Source organism: Austrofundulus limnaeus, unplaced genomic scaffold (genome assembly GCF_001266775.1).
Source record: "Austrofundulus limnaeus strain Quisiro unplaced genomic scaffold, Austrofundulus_limnaeus-1.0 Scaffold622, whole genome shotgun sequence".
Taxonomy (NCBI): domain Eukaryota; kingdom Metazoa; phylum Chordata; class Actinopteri; order Cyprinodontiformes; family Rivulidae; genus Austrofundulus; species Austrofundulus limnaeus.
The window spans coordinates 164,459-172,330 of NW_013953024.1; the positions used below are offsets into that span (position 1 = coordinate 164,459).

Consider the following 7,872-nt stretch of genomic DNA (forward strand, 5'->3'; position numbering starts at 1 on the left):
AATGAAAACAAGCAGAAATTAAATAAAAGTAACTACTTTTTACTTCTTGTGTTTTTTAAAAAATGTAAGGAGTAGAAGTAAAAAGCAGGCTGAAAAATAATTACTCAAGTAAAGTACAGATACACAAAAATTCTACTTAAGTACAGAAACAAAGTATTTGTACTCAGTTACTTTACAACTGGCTTCAGCTGTTCAAACAAGCTGACGACTCAAAATTGCAAAAAAAGATGAATTTTCTGTGTTTATTTTTCTGTCAGAAATCTTGACCAACTGACCAACAAGCAGCCAGTTTTTAAAAATCACAGATTTACGTGCACAGCTTGCAAATCTGCATACTTGGCCGTGCACATTATTTTGTTGCCCACTTATATTGTTTTAATCAAATTTATGATTCAGCCAATTTCAAATAGGAGCACTTTTATTCTTGCATGAAGCAACAAATACACAGACGGTGCAGATGATGATGTTCAGACTGCTTCTCTGAGCCATTCATTTCATTTTGTTTCTGTATAAACTTTGGTTTTCAGAAGAGGAGCTTTAACCACAGGGTCTGTGATCACACTCACCACAGCTCAGCTCTAGTTTTTATCTCTTAAAGCATCATGTGTTTGTTTCTCTCAGGGCACAGTTTCTACCTGGCTGAAATAAGTGTCATTCAGTTGATCGTTGTGTTGTGGTGGTGCCTCACAGCGAGAAGGTGCCGACCCCGTCAGCCAGCTGGGGCCTTTCTGCTTCTCTGTGTGGAGTTGTGCATGTTGTGCCTGCGTGGGTTTTCTCCAGGTGCACACGTTACCTCCCACAGTCCAGAGACGCATGTTGGATTTGTTGGCCGCCGTAAATTGTCTGTAGGCGTGATCGTGCACGGTCGTCTGTTTGGTCATGTGATGAATTGGCCTGTTTAAAAGTGGACCTCAACCCTCACCTGCTATCACACAAAACACTGCAATCTGCGTTTTACAATGAGAGCGCACTAATATAACCCCACATCTGCATTGTGACCATATAATCAACTTATAAACCTGGAAAAAAGAAAAAATATTTTACTCTATTTGAAAAAAAAAAACTGTCAAATGTTAATAACCTCCAAGGCTATAACATAATTTATTTAATCTTCTTATTGATATGGTGGATCATCTCTTTTCACTGACGGCCACATGAGCATTATGGTTAAGGCTCAGTTGTAAAAAACTTCAACATTTCCTGTTTAACTTTGACTAAAAACACAAACAGTCACGTTCCTCGTCTCACCGCTAACAAACAATAACTGAGCTCTATGTGGTAATTCCTGCATTGAAACAGTGAAAGATAATCACCAGTGGTGGGCACCAGTCCGCTAAAGCACAAATCCGCTAATTGTGGACCTAAATATTTCATTTGTGCTTCAGCGGTCTTACTAATTTTTATAATTCATAAGCAGATTTGTGCTTTCTTAAATTAAAATGCAGAACCACTAATAACTAATTATCTACCAGTCATCATTATGTTGAACAGCAGAGGGTATGACTGTCAATGAATCACAACATGTGATCTATCCAACAGCACCCCTCCCAGATAAACACTCTTATTGTGAAGGTATACATCCTGCTGACTGTTGCTTTGGGTCATGGTTCTGATTTCCCACAATGCTTTGTGTCTGCTTACGTAGCAGGAAGGCAGTGTTTAGTACTCCCTGTCCCAGCAAAAACAGTTAATGTTTGTAATTCATACTAAATTTTGTATGTATCGATTTATTTTACTTTACAATTGGAGCTCCTTTTTTTAAAAAAAAAAAGTTTAAACGCTGGAGCTCAATACTTGACGTAATTGGTCGAAGCAATCGGCCGACAGGGTTAGAGATGCAGAAATGATTTAAAGATGATATACTGATGAAGACTGACTTCTAGTGGTCAACTGGTGCAACTACATGGAAAACTTTAAAATCCATGCTCTTATTTTGAAGGGAAGATACTAGTTTCCTGTTCTTCGTGCTTTTGTTTCTCGTCACAAATCAAATCCGTCATGTACCCAGAATGCATCACTTCAGTTTTCCAATGAACAGTTTTAAAATTACTTTATTGATGCCTCTTTAATGAAAAATCTACAACAAACAAAAGAAAAAGACAAAGAAGCAGTCGAACTAGCAATCCTCAACAACTTTTTAATTTTTACACCAGGAGCTAAAGGTCTGTTTCAGGAAATCACATCCCCAGCAATTGACAGTTGTAGGATTAATTTGTAAAAGAGTTCATACACCACTAGTTGGCAGTGTTGTGCATAAATTGTACATGAATTGTCAGCTAGTAAGTGTCAAATTGAACTATCGCTTTAAAATTAGCTTCCGCTAGTTTTTCTATGACATAAGCACTTTTGAAGTTGCAGACCTAAATATTTTCATAAGCGCTTTAGAAATTGCGGTGCTAATTTTTGGATTAGCGCTGCCCACCACTAATAATGTTCATTTACCTTAATTTGTAACCAGATAGAAAATACACCAATATTTGAATGTTTGAATGTGAATCACAGGATTTATTGCGTTCTCTGTGCATTCAGCCCAGGAACCAGGAAATAGCCTCAAATTTAACAACAGCTTCCAGACTTGACCCCACCTCCAAGCCATGACATCACTGGGGGGGGGGGGGGGGACACACTTCCCTGCTCCAGGGTCAAATCCTCTCAACATAATTCCTTTTCATCTAGTGTTTCTTTGACATTCAGTAACTTATGTGTTGAAAATGTGTTCAGGCATGCAGCTACTTTTATTCCTGCTCTGGGGGACCATATCTTATAGCCACTCAGAGCAGTCTGTACATAAAATCATCAATGTAATCAAAAATAATCACGCAATAAAGAGATTATTAATCACCTAAGAAAAGACTACAGAATGTGTGGTGCTTTTAAACATCAGGAAGTAAACAAAACCCAATAAATTTCTTCAGCAGCATTTCAATATGTCCTCTTATAAACACTGAAAAGTACTTTGTGTTTGACTTTCCTACAGGGTTTTCCCACTGGAGGGGCGTTCAAGTATAAATATACAACTTGTAAGCTAGAAATTTCCACTTCCCAGTACAACTGGGCCACAGCAAGAATAGCCAGCAAAATGCAGCTAAAAGGAGATTTGAGATGAGTCTTCCATGATGCAGCTCCATCAAATAACGTCTAATGTTATAACTAGTCAGGTTTCCCTTTAAAGTGCCTGTGATGTCAAATTTATGTGATACATATGAATGCATTTTTAGAAAGAGGACATTGATAAAATATTGCAAAAATAAATTTGATGTAACTGAGACGAACAGTTGTTGAGATATTTGCCTGTGAAGTAACAGGAAGTGATGTCAGAGGGGGATGTCTGAATGTAAACAGAGCGTTGTTACAACAGCTAACAACACAGACTGTAGAGAAGAATCTGATGTTTCTTTAGATTATTTTGAGTCTCTGTCAGAGCGAGTCAGAGTTCAATTAATATTGTTTCAATAAACAAAGACCAGAGAGTTTTCTTTGTTAAAGAGTTCCCCTTTGATGTCACTTCCTGTTTGACTTTGGCTGAGCCAAGTTCAAAAGAAAATATGTCAGTTATGAGACAAAATGGGTTAAATTGTGTATTATCCAACTTTCTTAAATATAAAGATGTTTTCATCGACTTTTTGTGTTTGAAGAACATGCATGTCACAGACACTTTAAAAGTTAACATTTGTTTTCCCGTTTTAACAAAATAAATAAACAAATAAATAAAAAACTGAATGGACTGCTTTGGAATTTGGTGCAAATATTTGAGTATTAGGATTCACAGAGTTTCCTGACTGACTCGATTCTTCTGTTTTTTTTTTTTCATAAATTTCAACTAGAAAAACCACAACATATTTGTTTTACAGTTACCAATAAAACAGCATAAACCTGAGAGGAAAACATATCACCATCTATTTATCTGTAAAGCAGAAACAACATAAATAGCTGTTAAATGGCGTTGGCTTTCAGACTTTTCATTGAAAATCCAAAAAAAGAAAAAAAATTCACTTCAACTGATTTTGTGAAGCTCGTAGCCGTCAGTGTTCTGCTTTCTACAACCCACACTTTAAACTGATTCATTTGTCCACATCGGCTCAAGGACGGCAGGTTTTGAATTGCAGAATGTATTACACATAAAAACAGACAAAAAATCCTTTGGAGTGCATTCATCATCGTGTTCGGCAAGGTCACATGAGTGCAGCAGCCTGCTGAGGAGAGAGAGACGCTTCAAGATGACTACATTTCACATCAGATGTGTCTCGGAGCTGCAGTACGCAGGCATCATCGATCGCTTCCTTAATCTGAGTTTACACACAGATTACTCAGCCTCTCCTCTGTGACACAGAGCATTCTGGATTAGCATGTGTGTTTGGGGCCTCCATAGATGCTTCTTGGCCTTAATGGTATTAATTCAACATCAAACGAGCAATTAAATACACGCAAAGTCTGGTTTGTTAATCCTCACTGGAATAATTTCCAGTTGAGAGGTTTATTAAAACATTTGCACCGTTTATGTGTCGCTAAAAAAATGCTCAAAATCAACGAGACGCCAACGTTTGAGACAAAAATAAAAAGAAATAGATATCTGCATTATATTCTCACTCAGTTTTTACGTCTGGGTTGTATTTGCCCCGCCCCACTTCCTCTCAGAAGTCATCTAGATGCGAAGGAAGTGAAACGCTGTGGAGCTAATGAGAAAAAGGCAGGTTTCAGCTCTGGCTCTCAGCAGCAGATCTGTTTAAACACAATCCCACCGGTGAGCTGAAATGTGACTTTCTGTGAGTTCGTGTCCTCTCTCTCCCCCGTCTCATTCTTCAAGCCCCCCATCCCTCGTTGGCTAACTGCCATTCTTTTGTTTTTCCCCCCTCCACAAGTACGCCCATTACACGGTGACCAGTGTCTTGTTTCTGTTGTCTATACCACAGCAACATCACATTTCCATTCTAATGGGCTGCCAGTGGTTCATTAGTTTCCATCAGGAGGCATTTCTGAATCAATGGTCAGAGGTCTGAATGAATGGACTAATAATAAACTGAAACAAACAGATTGCTGCATACTTGCATGTGGACGTACTTTACTTCTATAAATACCACAATGTGCTTCTGTTCCTTCCAAAATTGTTCAATTTCCACATGTATTTTTTGTGCACCTGCTTGTTCCCATTTGTATAATCAAAGTCTTCATAATTTATCAATTTAATTTATCTGTTTGCTTTCTGTGAGGTGTCTACAAACAGTGGATAAAGTCACCATTATGCATGGAACCAGTGGAGTGAGAAGAAAAACATTAAACTAGTAGTGTATTTAAAGGGATCCACGATTAGTTGTAACATTAAACTTTATTTGATAAACATTTATTTTAACTGTAAAATAAAGACTGTAAAAATACTGTAGGATGTTTAGTTTTGTAAATTTTTAAAAATATATTTTAACATGGACGAAGCCATTTTATTTGCACACAAAGCATTCTGGGTAAATGATGACGTGGATAGGTCCTCGGTGCGAGGCTGCTAGCAAAGCAAGCTATACCTGAAGGTTAATCTTGGACAATATCTGATGATCGACTCTTTTAAATGAAACCAGAGAGCGTTGACAGAGAGGAGAAGGTAGAAATGACTCAGCCTGGAACTGAAAATATGGATGGAGGACAACAGAGCTGCTTCATGGAAGAACAACCTCAGATTAGCCTGTTAGCCTTCGCGCTAGCCCTCACAGTATATTGCCTTATATTAGCTCGGCGCTAGCACGACAAACAAGCTAACCTGTTGTCCTCCATCCACATTTTCAGTTCCAGGCTGAGTCATTTCTACCTTCTCCTCTCTGTCAACGCTCTCTGGTTTCATTTAAAAGAGTCGATCATCAGATATTGTCCAAGATTAACCTTCAGGGTGGATATAGCTCGCTAGCAGCCTCGCACCGAGGACCTATCCACGTCATCATTTACCCAGAATGCTTTGTGTGCAAATAAAATGGCCCCGTCCGTGTTAAAATATATTTTTAAACTTTTAGTTTAAAAATTATAAAAACTAAACATCCTACAGTATTTTTACAGTCTTTGTTTTTATATTTGAAGTAAATGTTGTTGAAATAATGTTCCAATTAGTGAGAGCTCCGTTTAAATCTTATCATAACATACGTTTTGAATTAAAATTTCCAAGTAAACCAGTAGCAAGCGTGCATTTCCACAGTACTTTTATAGGTCCAGCTGACAGACAGACAAATTGACAGACTGGACTGCTCTGAGTGAAATGCTCCAAGCTTGTCTCCAGACTTTCCGGTGCATGACGAGGACGGATGAGAGGAGCAAAGAGGAACGGAAGTGAAGTGGGCTGACATGACTTCTCCACCAAATCCCTTTTTGTCCTTCTTGTGCCTGAAAAAAAATCAGGTGAAGACAAGAAAAATAATCAAACTGGATTTGAAAGTTTAACAGATTTATAGAAAGTTTAATAAGTCTGACGTCTATTTTCTACAGATACGAAAAGTGTGACATGATATTACCCATTTTGTCACATGATGCCGGGCATTTATTTAGTATTTTTTTCCTTGTGACAAAAGTGAAACAGGAAGTGACAACGAAAGGGAACTCTTTAAAAAGGGGATCTTCATGGTCTATTATTATTATTATTATTATTATTATTATTATTATTATTATTATTATTATTTTGTTTATTTTTTTTGATTGAAACATTACAATGACACCAAGAGTAACTACTCAGTTTTTTTTGTGTACCTTATTGTAAAGTGTTACTGGACCATTTCTGGTATAAACACCAGCAACCGTTTGGGGACCAAAGACCAGTCCTAAAATAATTGAAAACCATTTCTGGGTTAGGTTTAGGGTAAGGTCTACAGAAATGACTGAAATGAATGGAAGTCAATGAGCGGTCCTAATAAGGATAGAAATAAAAGGTTGTGTGTGTGTGTGTGTCGGGGTGTGTGTGTGTCGGGGTGTGTGTGTGTCGGGGTGTGTGTGTGTCGGGGTGTGGGGGGTGGATTTGTTTTATATTGCAGTTTTCCTTTTCTGTAAAGTGAGAGGTGAGTGGGTTAAAAGAAGCCACTGAAGCGCTGTGAGCTGCATTGATTGGACGTTCCCTGGTGCATTGATTATCAGGCCCATCAAAGCAGGCAAGAAGAGGATTTACAGCTCGACTCCAGACACACATCTGTGGGTCGAATACTACCGTTCTACTCCTCCTCTGCTTTCATCCATCCATCCATCCATTTTCTGTACACGCTTCTTCCTTTTCAGGGTCGCGTGGGTCACTGGTGCCCATATCCAGCAGTCACAGTGCGAGGGGCGGGGTACACCCTGGACAGGTCGCAAGTCCATCACAGGGCCACACATAGAGACTCCTCCTCTGCTTTCATCCATCCATCCATCCATTTTCTGTACACGCTTCTTCCTTTTCAGGGTCGCGTGGGTCACTGGTGCCCATATCCAGCAGTCACAGTGCGAGGGGCGGGGTACACCCTGGACAGGTCGCAAGTCCATCACAGGGCCACACATAGAGACTCCTCCTCTGCTTTCATTTTGTAAATGCCGTTTGGGATTTTCCTCCAGTGTTTTGGACAGGAGAAACCAGAGGCTCGCAACAAAAGTTACAAATGAACATGCAGCTGAATGGAGCTTTAACATGAGGAAATACTTCAGCTACTTTTGAACTCTGTGCACCTCCACCTAGTGGTGGGAGGCCATCATTTCACGGGTAAAATAATCAACATGCATTCTGGGAGATGTAGTTTATGGTCCATGCATTGTGCTGCGTTCAGTTGTCCTCGAAGGTCGGAGGACAACTGTTACATTTATCATGGATCAGTCAGCAGCAGCATCTGATCAATATGTGATCCATGATGTGATATAAATGTAACATTTTCTACATATAGG

General features: G+C 39.0%; 1 protein-coding gene across 1 annotated transcript in view; it reads left to right on the forward strand.

Annotated features, from left to right (window-relative positions):
• Window positions 1-7,872, forward strand: part of kcnn3 (potassium intermediate/small conductance calcium-activated channel, subfamily N, member 3) — a gene marked incomplete at both ends in the record, with an annotated part of 110,578 nt that overhangs the window by 30,779 nt on the left and 71,927 nt on the right.